The following is a 20,662-nucleotide window of genomic DNA, read 5'->3' as shown; positions in this document are numbered from 1 at the left end:
ACCTGAAGCATAATATCTCTGGGTTATTACCAAAAAATGTCTACACTACTAATATATTTGATGACAAAGCATTTCTACACTTAAGTAAATGATAAACTACTGGTTGAATTTGTAGTGATCTTCAACATGTATCAAGCTAAAATATTTAATTCAATTAACTCAACATTAGTCAGTGTTTCTCACACAGACTATTACTTTAGGCTCACTAATAATCATAATGGCTAATAACATTAAGCTCTTCTGAATGTTTTTTATATACCTAATTATTGTCTCAACACAACAACCCTATGTGATAAATACTATTATCCTCATTTTCCAGGTGAAAAAGCTACTGCTTGTTGAGGTTAAGTATCATGCACAGTCACACAGCCTGCTGTTTGGTTAGTATGGACTCAAAAACCAGGATGATCGAATGTGCCTTGTCTACAATCCAAGGAAGATGCTGTGCAATTATCTGTACAATAACATGCCTTAGGAACACAGCTTTCCTCAGTCCTGTCAGAACTGACACTGCCAATATGCTAAGAAATATTTTAAATCCTTTCTGAGATTTGTTACACCACCAGCTTACTTCAACACAAAGTAAGTTTACTGGTTGTAAGATCAATATGAATATTTCTCATTGTAATAGAACAGTGCAGGCAGATGTAGATAATACAAGGAGCTTACAGTCTGTTTTACAAAAAGGTAACAGGTAAAAAAGTACAATAAAATATATATGTATATATATATATATATATATATAAAATCTGCTAATTACATTGAATTCTGAAGATACGTAGGAGTCATGATATAATGTTATATTTGGCATAATGGCACATTAATGATAAATGATTGGAAAAACAATTTTAATTCACGTTTTCTAACAATGAATTTCTGTTTTCTTTAGATGGTAGTGTAATGCTTCTTTTACCCCCATAAGGTAGAAATCGTGAAGTAATGGGCTATTGAACAACCAGGAAATCACATGCACTGACTTATTCATCAGGTCTTAAAGAGATAAATATAGGACCTTTGTATTAGCTTAGAAAATTTTCCAAATTATATACAATTGTGGACTTAGAATTCCACAAAACTGATGCTGAAGAGATTCCAAATAATAAGTTATAAAATGTTTTGGCACAAGAAGTACATGCAAAAGACAGATTGCAAAAATTCACCACTTTACCAAAGAGTTTATCTTCTATTTTCAGTTTACTCATAGGAAAATTGATTCAAAATTCCATTTTAGAAAGAATCAACCCTAATAAATTCTTTTTTTTTATTTAAAGGAAAAAAACCAAAACAGTAGGTACAAGTAATACAGAATTACAAAAAAAAAAAAAAAAAAAGGTAAGAAATCAGTAGTTAATAGATTACATATTGTGATCTTAAAAATAGTTGTTCAAGTTACAGGATTAAAACATACAAAGGGGACATTCAAACAGTGAGACTGCAAACAGTTGTGTTCCATGATCCAACAAAAACTCAGTAATATGGTCATCTATCATAATACACCTAAATACACTTGCAGTTGTATTCTTTAGAGCACTTTTTTTCCCTCTCTTTTTTACAACAAAATTTACACATTACTCCCATAGTTCTTATTACTTTTTTGGAAGAGAATAAAACCAAATATGACAAAACAAAGCAGTCAGTCAAAACAAAGGACAGACATAACACATGATGTAAAAACAGAATATAAGGTTGTCAACAATGGTTACCATAATGCCTCTTGCTTCCTTAAAAAGAATTGCCTATATCATTAGGTATAATAAAGTTGAACAAAACAGTACAGAAGAAGACCAATAAAACCTAAACATTGGAAACATCACAGGACTTCAAATGAAGATATTAGTCAAACCAGATTTGGCATCATAGTGAATCTTATTGCCTTCAAAGCAGTTGCCTATACCGTCAAACTTGATACTAAAAAACAGAATGGAACAGAGTAAAATCAGTCAAAACAAGATAGTGGGAGTAATACAGGGCTTCAAATCAAGTTAATAGGAAATCAAAAATGTTACTATAATATATCCTGCTAATTTTTTTGATTTTTCCCTTAATTAAAAAATAATAAAATAAATAAAATTTTTTATGAATAAGGGGGAGACTGAGATAAAAGAGGACATAAGAACATAACAATACAGGTCAAAGTATGACAATTTCAGCAACCTAGTGCTTCACCACAAGATAACCCGACTTAATAGTAGTCACCATAGTGTCTCTTTCCTTGAAATATTAGAATATAACTTCGTATACTATAACATCAAACATATCAAGACAGTGTGAAACCATTCAAGTGGATGAAAGTATTACAGGGTATTTAGAACCAGCTAACAGAAACAATGATCAATGGATTCTATATTCTCTTTGCCTATAAAAATTTTTGTTTATACTATCACATATAAAAAATTCAGTAAGATACAACATGATAAAACCAATAGAGACAGAAGAGGAAGAGTTTGGTGGGACTTCAAAAGAAGATGATATTAAACCAACACTAACTATTATGAGATTTTGTTTTCTTCAAAATAGCTGTTCATTTCATCACAGGCAGTAATATCAAACAGCCCAGAATAAAGCCATTCCAAATAAGGAGTGAAAACTTTATAAGGCTTCAAAGCCATATAGTGGGGAATCATGATTACCACATACTTTTATATATTTGAATCATTTGTTACAATAGGGAAACTATTCAGTATTCATATATGTGAGTTGGATTTATTTCACATATGAGTATGGTCTCAAGCTGTGTCCATTTATTTATAAATACCTCAATGTGATCCTTCTTTATAGCTGAGTAGTACTCCATTGTATAAAAATACCACAACTTTTTTATCCATTTCTCAGCTGATGGACACTTGGGTTGTTTCCAAGATCTGGTGATTACAAATTGTGCTGCTATAAACATAGGTGCACATATATCACTGTGGTATGATGCTTTCAGTTCTTCTGGGAATATGCCTAGAAGTGGAATAGCTGGAACAAATGGGACTTCCAATCCCAACTTTTTGAGAAATCTACAGACTGACCTCCACAATGGTTGCACCACTCCACACTCCTACCAACAGTGCAAGAGAGTTCCTTTTTCCCCACAGCCTCTCCAGCATTTGTTGTTGATGGTTTTCTTGATCCTGGTCATTCTTTCAGGAGTGAGATGGTATCTCAGTGTGGTTTTAATTTGCATTTCTCTAATGACTAATGATGATGAATGTTTTTTCATGTATTTATTTGCCATTTGTATTCCTTCCTCTGAGAAGTGTGTATTCATCTCAGATGCCCATTTTTGGACTGGATCTTTGAATTTTGGAGGTCTGAGTTTTTTTAATTCTTTATATGTTTTAGACAGAAGTCTTTTTTCTGAGGGACAGTTCACTAAGATTTTTTCCCAGCTTGTGGGTTTTCTTTTCACCATGCTGGAGATTTCTTTTGACATGCAGAAACTTTTTAATAAGAAGTGGTCCCAGTTATTGATTCTGGGTTTCCCATGCGGTTTGAGACCTGTTCATGAATTCTCTAGCTACCCCTATATCATCAACGTTTCTGCCCAATTTGTCTTCCAAAAGATTTAGTGTTTCTGTTTTAATATTCAGATCTTTGATCCATTTAGATTTTAGTTTAGTATATGGTGATAGGCATGGGTCTAGTTTTAGTTTTCGGCATATGGCGAGCCAGTTTTTCCAACACCATTTATTAAAGAGACTGTCATTCTTCCAGTGAACCTGTTTGGCTCCTTTATCAAAGATAAGATGGTTGAGTGTGTTTGTAGTTGTGGTTGTATCTTCTGATCTATTCCATTGATCTTCGGCACTGTTTTGATTCCAGTATCATGTTGATTTTACTATGGTTGCTTTGTAGTATAACTTCAAGTCAGGGAGTGTGATGTCTCCAGCCTTGCCTTTGTTGCTTAGAACTGTCTTTGCTATTCTAGGTCTCTTCTCACTCCAGATGAATTTTAGGAGCGATTTCTCTAGATTTATAAGGTATGTTGATGGTATTTTTATTGGGATTGCTTTGAATCTGTATAAGTTTTGGGAGAATGGCCATTTTCACAATATTTATTCTTCCTATCCATGAGCAAGGGATGTCTTTCCATTTTCTGAGATCATCTTCAATTTCTTTTTTCAATGTATTATAATTTTCCCTGTATAGGTCTTTCACTTCTTTCATAAGAGTAGTGATTTCACCTTTTTCATTTCTTATTGCATGAATTTGAGCTTTTTCTTCCCTTGTTTTAAAAAAGGTGGCTAGGGGCTTATCAAATTTATTTGAACCAACTCTTTGATTCATTGATTCTTTGGATTGTTTTCTTAGTGTCTATTGCATTGAATTCTGCTCTAATTTTTATAATTTCCTCTCTTCTTTTGGCTTTGAGCTTGACTTGCTCTTCTTTTTCTAGCTGTTTGAGGTATAGCATCAGGTTATTTATTTGTATTCGTTCTGTTTTCCTGATGTGGGAACTCAGCGCAATAAATTTTCCTCTGAGGACAGCTTTCATTCCATCCCAGAGATTCTGGTAAGTTGTATCTGTATTTTCATTTTCTTGCAGGTATTGTTTAATTTCTTCTTTAATTTCCCCTGTGACCCACTGACTACTCAACAGTGTGTTATTCAGTTTCCATGTGTTTGTGGGATTTTTGCAGTATCTTTTATCATTAATTTCTAATTTCAAAGCACTATGATCTGATAACATGCAAGGGATGATTTCAACTCTTTTGCATTTATTTAAATATGTTCTGTGAGCTAATATATGGTCTATTTTAGAGAATTATCCATGTACTGCTGAGAAGAATGTGTATTCTGATGTTTTTGGATGGGACACTGTATATGTCTATCAAGTCCATTTGTTCACAGGTGTGATTCAGTTCTGTTATTTCTTTGCTCATTTTCTGTCAGGTTGATCTGTCCCTTGGTGTCAATAGTGTGTTAAGGTCTCCTGTTACAATTATGTTACTGATAATTTGATTTTTCATTTCTGCTAATACTTGTTTTATATAACTGGGTGCTCTGGAATTTGGTGCATATATATTTAAGTAGTTATCTCTAGCTCTTGAAGTTTTCCCCTAACGAGTATGTAGTGACCTTCTTTGTCTCTTCTGATCATTATTGGTTTAAAGTTTACAGTGTCTGCAAACAGAATGGCTACTCCTGCTTTTTTGGGGGTTCCTGTTGCATGAAGTATTGTTTTCCATCCTTTGACTTTCAGTCTGTGAGTATTCTTCTGGGTTAGATGGGTTTCCTGTAGACAGCATATGGTTAGATTTTGTTTCTTGAGCCATTCTGCCAGTCTGTTTCTTTTACTTTGTGCATTGAGACCATTTAAATTAATGGTTATAACTGTTATATGTTGGTTTATTGTTGACATGTTATCTTTTGGCTGTTGCATCTTTATCTTTCTGTTCTGTTTAATTATCTGCTTTGCTTAGTGGTTTTTTCCTAAGTGTATCTAAACTGTCTTTCAATATTTTTTGCAGGGTTGGCTTGGTGATCATAAGTTCTTCAGCTGTTCTTTGTCATGGAAGTATCATATTTTACCATCGATTTTGAGGGATAGTTTTGCAAGGTACATCAGTCTAGGTTGGAAATCATTTTCCTTTAGGATCTGGAATACTTCACTCCATGCTCTTCTTGACTTTTATGTTTGTGCTGAGAAGTCTGCTGTCATTCTGATAGGTTTTCCTTTATAAGTGATCTGTCTTTTCTCTCTGACAGCTTTTAATAATCTATTCTTGTGTTGGATTTCTGGGATGGTGATTATTATGTGTCTGGGTGTAGTTTTATTTTGGTTATGACTATTTGAAGTTATAAATGCTTCACTGAACCTGATGTCGGTTTCCAATCTCATGCTTGGGAAATTTTCAGCTATTACTTCTCTAAATATCCTCTTGACATCCTTTATGTCATCCCCTTCTTTTTCATTAATCCCTATCAATGTTATGTTGTTTTTCTTTGTGCCATCTTGCAGTTGTTGAATTACTTCCTGATTCTTTGTTATTTTTAAAAGATCTTTCCTTTCCTGTTCACTAGCTGCAGTCTTGTCTTCAAAGTCTGAAATTCTATCTTCACTTTCACTGAGGCAGCTTTTACAGCTTTCAGTGTTTTTTGTTTCCTGTATATCTCTGTGCATCTGCTTTATGTATTCTGTTTGTTTCTTATACTACTCATCTAGGGATTCTATCTTTCTGTTTAGTTCCTCCAATTTTTTAACTGTGTTTTCTTTAGATATGTTCAGCATCTCTTTCATTTCTTTTATCATTTCTTTTTTTACCTGAGAGATTATTTCTAATTTGAATTCCTTTAAAGCTTCCTGAAGTTGCTTGTTTATTTCAGTTGTTTTTATGTCCAATATATGAGGTGTATGGCATATATTTTCTTCTATATACATCGGTCCTAAGGTTTCTTGGGATGGGCTGGAGGTTTGAGATTGTAATTTGGTCTTTCACTTTGTCATTTTCCTATATTTCTGTGTTTCAAGTGTTTCAAGTGTTATTTGAAAGCTTCCTCAGGGTCTCTTGGAAATCCACTTCTATGCTGTCAGCTCCTGGGACTCTGACACCCAGTTCCCCCAGGCTGCTGGGCCTCTGGAACTGGTGGTGCTCGCCTGCTTGCTTAGAACTCCACTGTTCTCCAAGCACAGCCAGAACGGGGAGGTGGACGCAGGCACCTCAGACCCACCTAACTGTTCCACTGCACCAGGAAGCCTCGAGGGTCCCAAACAAGCTGGGCTCGAGGGAAAGTGTGTGGGACACTTACCCCCGGATGCTGGGCCTCTGGAACAGGTGGCGCTCGCCTGCTTGCTTAGAACTCCACAGTCCTCCAAGAAGATGGGGAGGTGGATGCAGGTGCCCCAGACCCACTTAACTGTTCCACTGCACCCGGCAGGCTTGAGGCTCCCAAACAAGCTGGGCTCGAGGGAAAGTGTGTGGGACACTTACCCCGGATGCTGGGCCTCTGGAACAGGTGGCGCTCGCCTGCTTGCTTAGAACTCCACAGTCCTCCAAGCACACGGGGAGGTGGATGCAGGTGCCCCAGACCCACCTAGCTGTTCTAGTGCACCCAGAAGATGCAAGAGTCCCAAACAAGCTGGGCTCTGGGGAAAGTGGCCGCTCGCCTGCTTGCTTAGAACTCCACAGTTCTCCAAGCACAGCCGGAACGGGGAGGCGGATGCAGGCCAACCCTAAAAAATTCTTGGTGGATCCAGATCACCAATACAAACATCAATTACTAAAATCCTCAGAACATATGAAAGTGGTTTAAACTAATCATTACTAAATGGCTCTGTCCTGGCTGTTACGTATCTTCAATAGTCTGCTTTTTACAAACTTTATAATAGCTGTCTTCCAGACACAGAACCAGATATTTTTAAGAGAATCAATTTTCAGATCTTCAACATTTCCCCTAAATTGATCTGAAAATGCACCTGCAGTTGAGGAGTCTTGGGAATGACAATCTCTGTTTAAAGTGTTTGCCTTTTTATACACAAGTCACTGTCACAAAATACATTGCTTTCGAAAAAATATCTCATGAGGGCAAAGCAAAAGGGAATCAATAAGGAACACCAATTGAGGTGTTGCTTTATTTCTCCCAGGGCTCCCTCTTTGCAAGCTTCCTCACAATATTCAGCAATCCATTTTAAAAGGACTCAGAAATTAAACAAGAAGCATGTGAAGATCCATTAGGAAGTTTATTTGAATGCAAAAAGTCAACCTGAAAGAAACCTGGCTGATTCATTCAGCAAATAATTTTTTCAGAAAAGCCTGTGAGTGGGGGGATTTCCATAACCTAATGATTCTATACTTCCAAAGCTTTCATGAAATATATATATAGCTGCAGCTGGGGAATGCCTAACACTATTGGTCTTGCTATTGATAGTAGTCACACACTCCTTGTGCTTTCCCAAGCCTCATCCGTGGGCAACCATTACCACTTGTGCCTTGTTCTGGCAGGAAGCCACAATCCCCTTTCACTGAACCCCTCCCTCCCCATAACCCTACAAAAGACCCCAAAAACCATCAGAGCAGTTGATCTGTTCTCTATTGCAAGAGCAGTCTCTCTCAGGTTTATTCTGCAATAAACCTGTCCTGCTGAACTTGTACCTGTTTCTTCTTTTCCTTTTTCCTAACACTATATGATTGGTAAGAACATGATAAAGAGATTTTAACATCTAATGACAAAAAGTCAGTCCAGTCTCATCTATTTATTTATATGAGAGGGCCGGGGATATAGCTTAGTGGATCAGTGCCTGCCTGGCAAGCATGAAGTCCTGAGTTTCATTTCTAGTAAAAATTTATGAGAAAGGTTTTACTGCTTATATCTAGAAAAATAAAAATCTCAATTGTGCTAAACCCTATCCTGTTTCTAAAATAAATATTTGACTTCCTAAAACTATTTTCTTAAAAATTCTTATCTATGTCATTAATATATGAAGTTCTAATAAATGTTTTTATATTTAATGATCATCAATATTTATGGTTTGATCAACCTTGTGCTAGTAATGTAATAAAAATCTTATCTGCAAGCCACTTTAAAATTGAAGAATATATATTCAGGAAATTTTTAAAAGTTTAATGTTCTGAGTCTATTTTTAATAAAATATTTTTAGTAATGCACATTGATAAAATTCTGTGAGGCAAGTAAAATATGGGTTTAAAAAGAGGGAATTGTATAAATTTCTCAATGAACAAAGAACACATTTTCATGTTTTTAAATAGATAAGACTGATAAAGAAATCATTACAGTATTAGATTCCAAGTAGATATACTGTAAAAATAAGTTAAACTCTTAAATTTAAAACATCAACATTTGCAATACACCAAAAATGATGTTTTTTGCAACTTTTAAATTTAAATGAAAACTTTGAGCTGTGTAGTTTTTACAGAAATCTTTCAAATTTCAGAGGGAGAGACAGAGAGAGACAGAGAGAGACAGAGACAGAGATCTACTTTCCTCTTGGAAATTGGGTTGCTGAAAAACTGAGATCTCCAAAAAAATATATTATGGATATGATTAACTTCCAAACAAATAAGATACTAGGTATTTGTTTTTTCGTAAGACTCATTACAAAGTTCTTTCAAATAACTATCTCCTAGTGTTTTTGAAATATGGTTCTAGGATTATATTCATCCAACATTCTATTAACAGGCTTTTCACTTTTTAAGTCTAAAATACAAATATGTTTCTTTGATGCTGTAACAGACTTTCAGAAATAATCTCTTTTTAAGTCCACAAATATGTTCTTGAGTTCAGCACGGCATAAAGCAAACCAAAAAGGAAAAAGGAAAAAAAAAGTGAGACGGATGAAATTGTATGACAATACCAGAGGAGGAGGCTGGCAATTAATTTAAAGCCTAAGGCCTTTTCAACATGGGATGGGTAAATTGCATTGCTAATTCACAATGGGATTAAAACATGAATTATTTCTAATTTGAGAAAAATAACAACAACAACAAAACCTTGGGCTTAATGTGTTTCTAGTCTCAACAGCAATGCTAGCCTGATTTCTATCATAGTTTTCTTTCTGAGATAAAAAATGCCTAAAAAGAGGTGGAAAATATGTCAAGGTCTAATCTTTGTAAATATCCTGATTGCTATATGAACCTAATTTTTCTTATCTGTAAAATGAGAAGGTTAGTCTAACCAGTTTTTTTGATAAGGGGTAGAACATGGGACAAAAAGGTACACAAGAAGGGCCATGCCTAGGAGTGATTTTTTTTTTTTTTTACCCTGAATAACCACACCAAGAATGACTTCACAGTTTGACATTGCTACTCCTACATCTCCAACCACATCTAGAACACCAGCTAGGGAAACTTGTATTTTCTCCTAGGAGGAGGACAAAAGGCTAAAAACACAAGATAAAATGTTTTCTCAGCACTGAGGATCAAACCCAGGGCTTCATACATACCAGGCAAGTACTCTACCACTGAGCCCCAAGACATACTAGACAATTTTTAAGGTGCCTTACAGTGATAACATGCTGCAGCTACAACTAGAAAGAAAATTTACTAACTAATTTACTAACAAATTTACTAATCACTATTTCCCCTCTCTCCAACCTTTTGTTTCTGGCAAGCCTCACTAGTTTTCCTTGCCCCCTAGAAGAGGATGCAGTTTATATATGGGAAGAGGGAAAGGAGGGGTAGAGGGACTGGCACTAACTAGCTCTGGAGGTATGAAACTCAAGAGCTCCATGAACCTGTAACTCTGTCTTTTCAGAACTTCACCATCTTCCCAGTTTAAAAAGTATATGTGAGAAATTTTATAGAGATCTTTCTTCCTCTCATCCTTATGTCTTTTAAAGGATTATGTATCAAAAGAAAACAAAAAGATAAGGATGCCTGATTAGCTACTTTTTTCTGAATCAAACAAAATGGAGACTGACTTGGTAGTCAACTGTCAGAGTGAAATTAATTTAGTAGTGACAATACACAAACCATCTCAGATCTAGTGCTTGATCTAGAATCTGAAGATTTTTCAATAAAGTTATGTGGATGTCAGTTAAAGCAGACAGTCACAGGTAGAAAAACACTACTATGAAAATAAAACAAGGAAATACCCTGTAGATTCTAAAAATAAAATCTTTTTACCGGCCTGATATGTCTTCTTCTGTGTAACTTTCAAGGGTTCATGTCTTCAAGAGGTTTTTCAAGCCATAATTAAGGGCTGACAGAAATGTTTGTGCCCTAGATACAGAGACTTCTTATCAAGGTTCAGAAGCCCCCCGTCACTCCCATTTAGAAAGTCTTCTATTTCCTTTTTGGATTCTGGTTGATTTCTTTTTGTCTAATTAATTATATCTCAGAACCAAGAAGTAATTATTAGGAACTTGGAGGCATGCCTTCAGAAATGTCATGAAGGCTTTCTGTCTGTTTGCTTTAAAGCATTTCGAACTTGGTTCAGATTAGCAACTCTGTACAGCCAGACATAAAGCAATGGCTATACTCCTGGCTATTAGAATAAAAAATCAGAAGGACATAAAGGAATCTGGTTCAATCTCTTTCGCTCTCTCTCTCTCTCTCTCTCTCTCTCTCTCTCTCTCTCTCCTTCCCTCCCTCCCTCCCTCTATCTCTCTGTCTCTTTCTCTTGGCTCCTGGATCCTTTCATTTTCTATCTCAATTTAATATAGTAATTTAGGCCTCTGTGTTTGAGTTTAGCATACTGGAAAATGTTTGCTTCTTTACTTGAGGACCCAGTGGGATGGAAAAAAAAAAAAAAAGAAAAGAAAAACCAAAACTTTCCAAGACTGGTATGCATCAAACACAGAGGAACAATACATATCTTTAAGAGGACACCTTTTCTTCTTTTAATTTTTTTCTTTTCAGTCTAATAGGGCTGATGACTATTTGCTGAACTGTACAACAACATAATTATGCTGAGATTTCTCCTTTACTTGTCTACTCTCATAGGCCTCCATGAACACCTGTGCCATGTGCACAGGCGTCTTCCAAACAGAAAGGAGCAGTCCAAAGAGAATGTGTTCTCATAAAAAGTTGTAAATATGTTTAAGAAATTCTCTGAAGCTCATAAGCCATCTGATTTCCTAAACAGGTCCTCTCATCACATTAGCTATAATTTAAGTAAGGAGCAGGTGGGTAGAAAAACCCTGAGGGAGGAGACGTATGAGAAAAGGGAAGGTGATGAGTGATTAATGGAAACTGGATGATTAATGAAACAGAGATTTTTAAAAAGTAATAAAGAGTTTATCCCTAGGGTAGAAACAGGAAACAACAAAAATAAGTGCCAAATTGTCAAAACAAAGAAAATGAGAACAAAGAAACAGAGTAGGCAAAAGAAATGTTTGTTTCAGCAAAAGCATTCATTATTTAAAACATAAGGGATTTTGAATATACCATTTAGGAGCATTTGTTTAGGCAAAAATAAATTTATGTTTCTTGGTTTATCAGAAGTTACTTAATGATAATGAACCATTCATGGATAAGAGCTTAAAGCAACCCAGGTATAAGAAAAATAGATTTTGTGGCTATTGAATATGTGAGAAATTTGATTTATAGAATCAGAATTCACAAGAATGCTCTGGTTCATCACTCCATCACTAATAAAATGAACAACTGTATTTTTTTTTCTTTTTTAAGCACCTGGATTTTCATAGCTATCATAGAATGTATACTTGGGTCCCTGAAGGAACACCTTATGTGTGAAAAATCTGTGCACAAAATATGGGCAAATTCAGTAACACAAATAGTATATAAACGATCTGTTCTAAAAATCTGCACATATCAAAAAAATAAAAATAAAATAGAAGTCTGCATAGTAATAGGAACATGGAAAAAAAAAACACATATGGGTATAAATGCCCAGTTTTCTCCTAAGAGCTGACCTGTATACATGCAAAGGCAAAAAAATCACAAAACAACCATACTGCAGTAGAAGAACTGTAATGAGAACAACCAAAAAGAAACTATAAGACAATGACTTTGTAGGACAATGTGTGTGTGTGTGTGTGTGTGTGTGTGTGTGTGTGTGCATGTGCCTGTGTGTGCGCTTTAATTATTTTTAATGTTAGTGCCCTGAGGAAAGCTCATTTAATTAGAAGGCAAGTTGATAAAAATAGCTATAGAGATTTTTAAGGTTATTTGTGGACATATTCAAGAACCATGAAGGCTGGTGACACACTTTCTAAAATAATTAAGCCTTTCCAGAACAGTTTTGTCTTTTTCTATTGGCATGAATTAGAGGCATCTTACAATTCATAGTCCCTCAACCATAATTAGGGATATATCTAGGTTCACATTAGACTCTTTGAAGACAGAGTCTAGGATCCTTTTAATTTTGAGGCTTGGGTGTCTCTACATATACTCTACAAATGCCTAGGAATACACAAATGAACAAATGAATGATTTGCTGAAATATCACTGTAAAGAATTTGATAATGATGGGATATTATCTCCTATAATAACATTGACTAATTCTGTATCTCTTTCATAAGAATAAAAATAATCAGCTGATATGGAAAAAGGAAGACTTGCTTCATGCAAAAGCAGTTAAAGAAAAAGCAGTTAATTGGGTGTCACATATCTACAAATCCCAGCTGTTTGGGGGGTTGAGGAAGGAATATCGAAAATTCAAGATTGGTCTGAGCACTTTAGCAAAATCCTATCGCAAAACAAAAATAATATTAAAAAGCTCAAGGTCGGTCTGAGCACTTTAGTCAAACCTTGTCTCAAATTAAAAATAAAATTTAAAAACTGGAATGTAACTCAGTGGTTAGAATGTAACTCAGAGGTCTCTTGGATCGGATTGGGAGAAGCAGAGAGGGAGAGACAGGAAAAGATAGAGACAGAGAGACAGAAAAAAAATTGATAAAGATGGTAACAAAGAAAATTTCAAAGTTAGGCAATTCTATCAAAAAAGTATAAAGAAGATATGAGAAGAGCCAATAACAGTAACTCTACTGGAATTCTACAGAAGAACTTGAGCACCATGACAAACTAGTAACAATAATAAAAATAACAGCAATTATTATTTAATACTTATAATGTGGTCTAAAGCATAATTCTTTAAGTGAAGTAACTTTTATCACTTTTGTTATATAGACAGTAAAACTGAATCTGAGATAAGGTGAATAATTTTCCCAAAGTCACTACCCAGTTAGTGATAGAACCTAATCAATGCAGCACTCAGATCCATTGATAAATCAAGGAAAAAGAAAGAATACTGGTACTTTTTCCCATTTAGAAAAAATGAAGGCACATTCTAGATCCTATATTTGTGAGCAACTTGTTGTTAGAAATTTGACCATCATGCACATTACCATTTACATTGTTTTCAATGAGAAGTGTCCAACTTGTAGCTCTTCCAGATAGTTGTTCAACTCTAGTTTTCCTAAGTTCAACCCCAAAGGGAATTTGAATGTGTAATAAGCCTCTTCAAAGACCAGAGAGCACCTGACAGTCAGGTACACATAAGGAATAGCCCATATAGTGGATCAATATGATACATCATTCTAGTAATGAAAAGTCAAAGCAGAATTTTAAAGCTACAGAGATAAGGAAAAATCTTTCTACATTTTTGTTATCAAATCACATGAACAAAATATAAACTATATAATTTATAATTCATAAAGTACCTACTTTAATGACTGTCTATATGTTTTTGCTTTACATTTCTTGCCCCTATGTGATAATGTACTTTTTCATTTAAACCTCTATTGCAAAAGTAAGGTCTTTATTATCTTTCAACATGCCTATCATCAGTAAAACATAAATAGTTCATCTTGATCATACAGCTGATAAACCTTAAAAGATAGCAAATGAGACAGAATAACATAGAGATTGTAATTTAGACAGACTAACAGTCAACCTCACATTAACAGAATAAATAAAGCATGAACAATTAAATTAAATGGCAATTTCTGAATTAAAGTTTGGCTTTCTTTGTTTTGCAAAGTAGAAAAATTAGGCTGCTCCATCTTTCCTAGAAAAATGTCTGCTTACTTTTAATCTGTAAAAATATCAGATTTATCAGGTATGGTATATCTATACAAATATAACTATATGTGCAGTATCTATTTTATGTAATATATTATACAATGTATTACATATTAGTTCAAATAATGGAGATTGGTTAAGAATTTTATACTTGGGTCAAATATTTGTCAGTTCCATGCATAAAATGGTTTTAGTTCTCTTCTTTTTTTTTTTATCTGTTTGAAAGTTATACTTCTCTATGGCTGGTAGGGGCATGCAAGAGGAAGGAGAGAGGAACAAATGAACGAACGAAAGAAAGAAAGAAAGAAAGAAAGAAAGAAAGAAAGAAAGAAAGAAAGAAAGAAAGAAAGAAAGAAAGAAAGAAAGAGCAAGCTAATAATACATTTGAACAACAATATTAATCAGTATACTTTGAATCTCATCAACATAGTGACTAGGGAGTCTAAGAGAACCGTGTGTGGAAACAAAACATTGATATTTTTGCAGCATCTAAAGAGATTCCAAATATTAATAACTCACAGGTTCTTCCACATTCATGCCCTGTGTAGGGTGACATTATGTAGCACACTTAGCTCTCTTCATATGTTGGTGTTTTGTTGCAAAAAGAGGCACTTTCCTCCATCCCATTATACATTCCCCAGGAACTAGCTTCCATGGATCTCTGTAACATTCCTGCTTAGAACTGTCTGAGAAAAGCTGCAATTTCTTGTTTCATTCAAGCCAGTGACCTAATCTCCAGGCATAAGAATGGAAGGAATATCTAGGGTAATGTCTTCATTTCTTCATACAGTTTTCATTTTGAACAGTATTAAAAGCCAACCAAATTAGGAAAATACTGGAATAAAATCATGTATTCTAAAATGAAATTAAGGATACAAACAGAATAGGAGAGGTTCTGCTATAAATAAGGGTCATATCTTGCCATCTGCAAGTGTGTTTATAAAATGACTATATAAAGTCTTAAAAGTCTATTGCTAAGAAAGAAAAGGGCAGGGAAAGCCTAAACTCAAAAGGATTAAAGGATTTTTTAAGACATTACAAGATTTTATAGGAAACTTAGCCCCATTTTCTCTAAAAGAAAGCCTAATCAGAGAAACAAACTGTGAAACTGTCTCTGTGAGTTCCATAATCTGCAGATTCAACCAAACTATGGATCAAAAATATTCAGAAAAAACAACTGCATCTATACTGAGCACGTCTAGAAATTTTTGTCACAGCTCTCTAAACAACATCCTATAACAACTATAGAGTATCTACATTGCATTACGTGTTATAAGAGAGTGGTGTCCCTTGTTTTTTGGCATTAAAGATACTTTTCCATAGACCTGAGGAGTATGGAGGAGGTGGTTTCTGGATGGGTTCAAAAGGGCATACAACCTAAATCTCCAGCATGCAGTTCATAGTAGGGTTTGTCCTCCTACGAGAATCCAGTGCTGCAACTGATCTGATGGGAGGCAGAGCTGGGGCAGTAATATGAGTGATGGGGGGGCAGCTATGCAGCACTTATGCTGTGCAGCCTAGTTCCTGACAGACAATGGGGTTGGAGAGTCCTGTTACATAAGAAAACCAGAAAAAAGTTAACATTTACAGGAGAAGGTGAGCAGGTTATATACACATACTACACCATTTTACATAAAGGACTTGAGCATTCATAGACTGGACTCTGTAGAAGTCCTAAAACCAATTCCCTAAGGATACTGATGGACAAATGTACTAACTTTCTTTTACTCAATACTAGGAAACTGATTTGATTAGGTCTTCAAAGAGTCTGACTGTAATTCTCCTAAGATTTAAATTCTCTGCTAAGTTTGAATTGTATTCTTAAAGTAAGAGCTTCTATTTGGGTTTTCTGTTTCTTTTCAAGAAAAAAGAACTATGCAATTATAGGTTTATGGTTACATTTGAGAACAAAGTATGGATAAAGAAAGAAAAACATCATCTGAAGGTGGTTACCACTAAATGTATAAAAATGGAATATTCTAACAACAACACTAGGTAAATATATACTGCAACAAACTATAATTTAAATCAAGCTACAAAACTATTTCAAATGAGAACATTTTTTGTCTTTAAAATGAAATGTGATCATTGCTATTAAAATATGCTATAAAATAAAATATACTCAATATTTCTTCTCTTAGTAAACACTATAGTTTCTAGGGAAACTGTTTTTGTAGAGTAACCTTAATTGATGTACAAGGGAGAGCTTTTTTTCTTTGAATCCTAACTTTACCATATGCCATCGTTTTCTAAACACTATTTATAAAGCTATAAAGATTATATTTTAGACATCATTGCCTACATCTACTAATGGTCAGTACTGAATATCCCTTACCTTCTCTCTACTCTCCATTTTCCAGTTATATGTATTTCTATTTCTATACAGCTTGCAAATTGTTAACATTTTTGTTATTTCTGAATAACAGAATCAGGAGTCATCTTCCTTTTTACCTATATACTATACATTTTATGTTTTTGTTTCGCCTCAAGAATGGAAAGACTTCTTTCATGCTACATCTACCCTAGGAAGTAGATGAGAAAAGATAAAGATGAGAAAGGATATAGGTGAGAAAAAGAACCTTCTTTGTGCTCTGTATCTGCCATTTTCTACTCCCCCTCATATCTGCATTCCACTGCCAAAACTAGAGGTATTTCTGGAACCTGAATATGATTTCCGGTTCCACTCACCGGTGTAGTGTGCCTCTGACTCTCTGCAAACCTTGGTTTCTCCACTTACTGAATGAAATTAACAGCAATACTTAGCTTATAGAGAAGCCAAGAAGATGCAGAGTGTAGCTCAAAGAAGGGTACTCACAAATGTCAGATGCACTGATTTTCACCAGTCTTACTTGATCTTTGAAATCTCAAGACTGTAAAATAATTTACAATTTTCCATAAGATTTAAGAAACAGTAAGTACATCTCACATGCTGTTTCCAGCTGGGCTCAGGAGCTGGAGTCTCTGTCATAGTTAGATGCACATTTTTCTAGAATTACTATGCAAGGAGCCAGCCTGCAGTCAACATGTCCACAGCAATCTGTCACAGTTACAGAATCTGATCAAGCGGGAGGTACTAGCCTATATCAAGGAGTTTCTCCAGAAAATCACTACCAATCCAATGTGGACATTTTCAAGTTACAACCAAAGAAACTGAGCAAAGAAGAGACAAAGCTGGTGATGTTTATGGCACAGATTAATCACTGCTATCCAGAACATCTAACTTTCCTCAAGAGCTCAAAGATCTTCTCTCCTACAATCGCACTGCCTTAGATCCAGATCTTGCTGAGAAATAAGAATCTCATCTATGCATCAAGTCTGCCAGAACTCTTCTTTGAACTTCTCCATTGCTATGATAAGCTTCTGCAAAAGACTTTGTACAGACATATTGTGACTGATATTAAGAATATAAATGCAAAGCACAAGAACAATAAAGTGAACACAGTACTACAGAATTTCATGCATACTATACTGAGAGACAGAAATGCAACTGCAGCCAAGATTTCTTTGGATGTGATGACTGAGCTCTACAGAAGGAGTATCTAGAATGATGCCAAAATGGTCAATGTCATCATCGTACGCTTCTCGAAGGTCACCAAGATATTGGTTACTGCTCTTACATTTTTCCTTGGGAAAGCGATAGGGACTCAGAATCCAAGGATGAAGGGCCCACAGGAAGAGACCTGCTCATGCAATATGCCACAGAGAAGGGCGCCAAAAACAAGAGGTTGGAAAAGGCAATGAAAGTGCTCAAGAAATGAAGAAAAATCCAGAGGTGTTTAACTTTTCAAGCTACTCACTTGATCTATGACCCCCAAGATTTTGCAGAAAATCTACTCAAGCAGATAGAAAAACCTCTAAGGAGAAATTTGAAGTAAAATTAATGCTTATGAACCTCATTTCCAGATTGATAGGAATCCATGAGATTTTTCTCTTCAATTTCTATCCCTTTCTTTAAAGGTTTCTGCATCCCCCCCCCAAAGAGAAGTAATGAAGATCCTTCTGTTCGCTGCACAAGTCTCTCATCACCTTGTACCTCCAGAGATCATTTAATCATTGCTTATGATTGTGGCCAACAATTTTGTGACTTACCAGAACTCTGGGGAAGTCATGACAGTAGATATCAACACTATAAAGGAGGTAAGAGCTTGGTGTCCTCTAGCTATGACTGAGGAGCTTCTCCAAGACCTGGCTCAATATAAGACACACAAAGATAAGAATTTAATGATGTTTGCTAGAACTTTGAACCAGGTCTTCTGGATGCTGAATCCTCAGATGTTACAGAAAAATTCTGGGGCAAACCCACAGAAGCTTCTATAGAAGCAAGAAGACAAGAATATGGTGGATTAGATGCTAAAGATTACATTCCAGGAGCAGAGGTTCTGGAAATTCAGAAAGAAAAGGATGCTGAAAATGATGAAGATGGGTGGGAAAGCACCAGTCTCAGTTAAGAGGACTTCCTGGAAATCTGTATGGCCCAAATGAGGAGAGAACTCACCACCATCCCAGGGAAATCCCAAAAAGAAAATACATTGAAATAGACAGTGATGAGGAACCCAAGGGTGCATTACTAGCTTTTTGAGACACTGAACACCTTTACAAAAAGCCTATGTCTGGCAAGCAGGCATGACTAACAACTGCAATGGCTGGAAAGACAGACCGAAAGCAATTTGTGAGGAAGGAACCCAAAACGAATATATTTTCCAGTTCCACGAATAAAGAGAAGAAGAAACAGAATAATTTTTTGATGATGTGATACAGTCAGAATGTTCAGTCCAAAACCAAGTGGTCTTTCTGAAAAAAGCAGCTGACACTATGAGATGTTCATTTGAAAAAAGGAAAAGAATGAAGTAACTTCCAAGCAAGTTTTCCATTCCAAGGAGAGTGCTAAATTTGTAGTTTACAAAATGTAGCAAACATGGTGTATGTATTTATGTTAATAAGTCCCAAAAGCACTATCTTGTGAAAATCATCATAAACTTAGTATCATTTTGTTGCTTTTAATTTAGGATGGATAAAGATGAGAATGTTTAAAATGTAAGTAGCAGTATAAAATAATTTTACTTTAACATTCATGCATTTTAACATTGAGTGCCTACTAATCACCACTGTAGATATAAAGTTGAATGAGCCATAGCCCCTTCACTCCAGGCATTTGGAAGGGCAGGTGCATAAATGTGTGTTCACAGGGCAATGTAAATAGTTCTTCAGTGGAAGTAGGTTTGCCTGGATTCTGTATGGGAGCACTGAGGCCTTACAGACTAACTCTACAAAGATGTAAGTTAGTCATTCTCTAAAAAAACAGGACCATGTTACAAAAATAAGAGATTCTTACTTATAAATAGGGTTACCTGCTGAAAACAGGTCCCCGCTATACAGATTTCATATAAACAACTTAACTCTGTTAATCCAAATTATTTCAGTAGTTTTTCAATGCTATATAAATGCTTTTTGGGTAAGACTTCACTTTTAAAATTGCCTTAAGTATAAGTAGCAATTTTGAAAAGAAGAAAGAAAGAAACAGCAAGTAATATATTTATAAACTGAAAGCAAAAGACAGGGTTGCAATTTAAACCTTGTCCTCCCACACAAGTCTAATAAGCAAACACTATTTTTGATTTGGGCTGTTTCAACTGTGTGCTGCTGCTATACCCTCAAAGTTTACCTCCATTTGCTACATTTCAGGAATTTCATTAACTAGTTGTTTAATGCAACCATAATTTATTGTCATATAGTTATATAAATTTTAATATAAAAAGTAAATAAAAACACTTTGATGGTAATACACAAAGTTCCTTACATCCCAATCCTTTTATTATTATCTATGCTAGTTAGGATTATTTACATCTATTTTATCTTGGTTACTTTTCTCACTGCTGGGACAAAACAGTCAACACCAAAAGTTAAAGGAGGAAATGTTCATTTAGCTCACAGTTTATAGTGGTTTCAGTTCATAATCAGCTGGCTCCAACACAGGGTGGCTTCACAGAAGAAAGCAATTCATGGCAGGTAGATGACAGCAAAAGCAACAAGAGAAGACAGAGAGAAGCATTTCCCTGTGTCTTATATTGTATCCAGAATTAGTGCAATGCCAATCCAATCAGTGGACTGACCCAGAAGTCACTCATCCTTAAACACAGCACCCTTAATTGCACTACCAATCAATCAATCACACACTCTAGGGTCAGTCACATTCAAACCAACCTATGATCACATGAGGCTATGGGGGACAGCTA

The 20,662-nt window shown here is 35.3% G+C and overlaps 1 protein-coding gene and 1 pseudogene across 15 annotated transcripts in view; one reads left to right on the top strand and one right to left on the bottom strand.

Moving 5' to 3' along the window:
- The window catches only part of Fhit (fragile histidine triad diadenosine triphosphatase), a 1,402,288-nt gene that overhangs the window by 1,153,847 nt on the left and 227,779 nt on the right, over positions 1-20,662 (bottom strand). The window lies entirely within an intron of this gene.
- LOC100731527 (protein SDA1 homolog) lies at positions 17,404-19,275 on the top strand (annotated as a pseudogene).

The sequence above is a fragment of the Cavia porcellus genome, unplaced genomic scaffold, assembly GCF_034190915.1.
Source record: "Cavia porcellus strain 051 isolate PalLab524CR breed Dunkin Hartley unplaced genomic scaffold, mCavPor4.1 scaffold_10, whole genome shotgun sequence".
Taxonomy (NCBI): Eukaryota; Metazoa; Chordata; class Mammalia; order Rodentia; family Caviidae; genus Cavia; species Cavia porcellus.
Note: the sequence above shows the minus strand (reverse complement) of the source record. Positions and strands in the feature narration are given on the sequence as shown.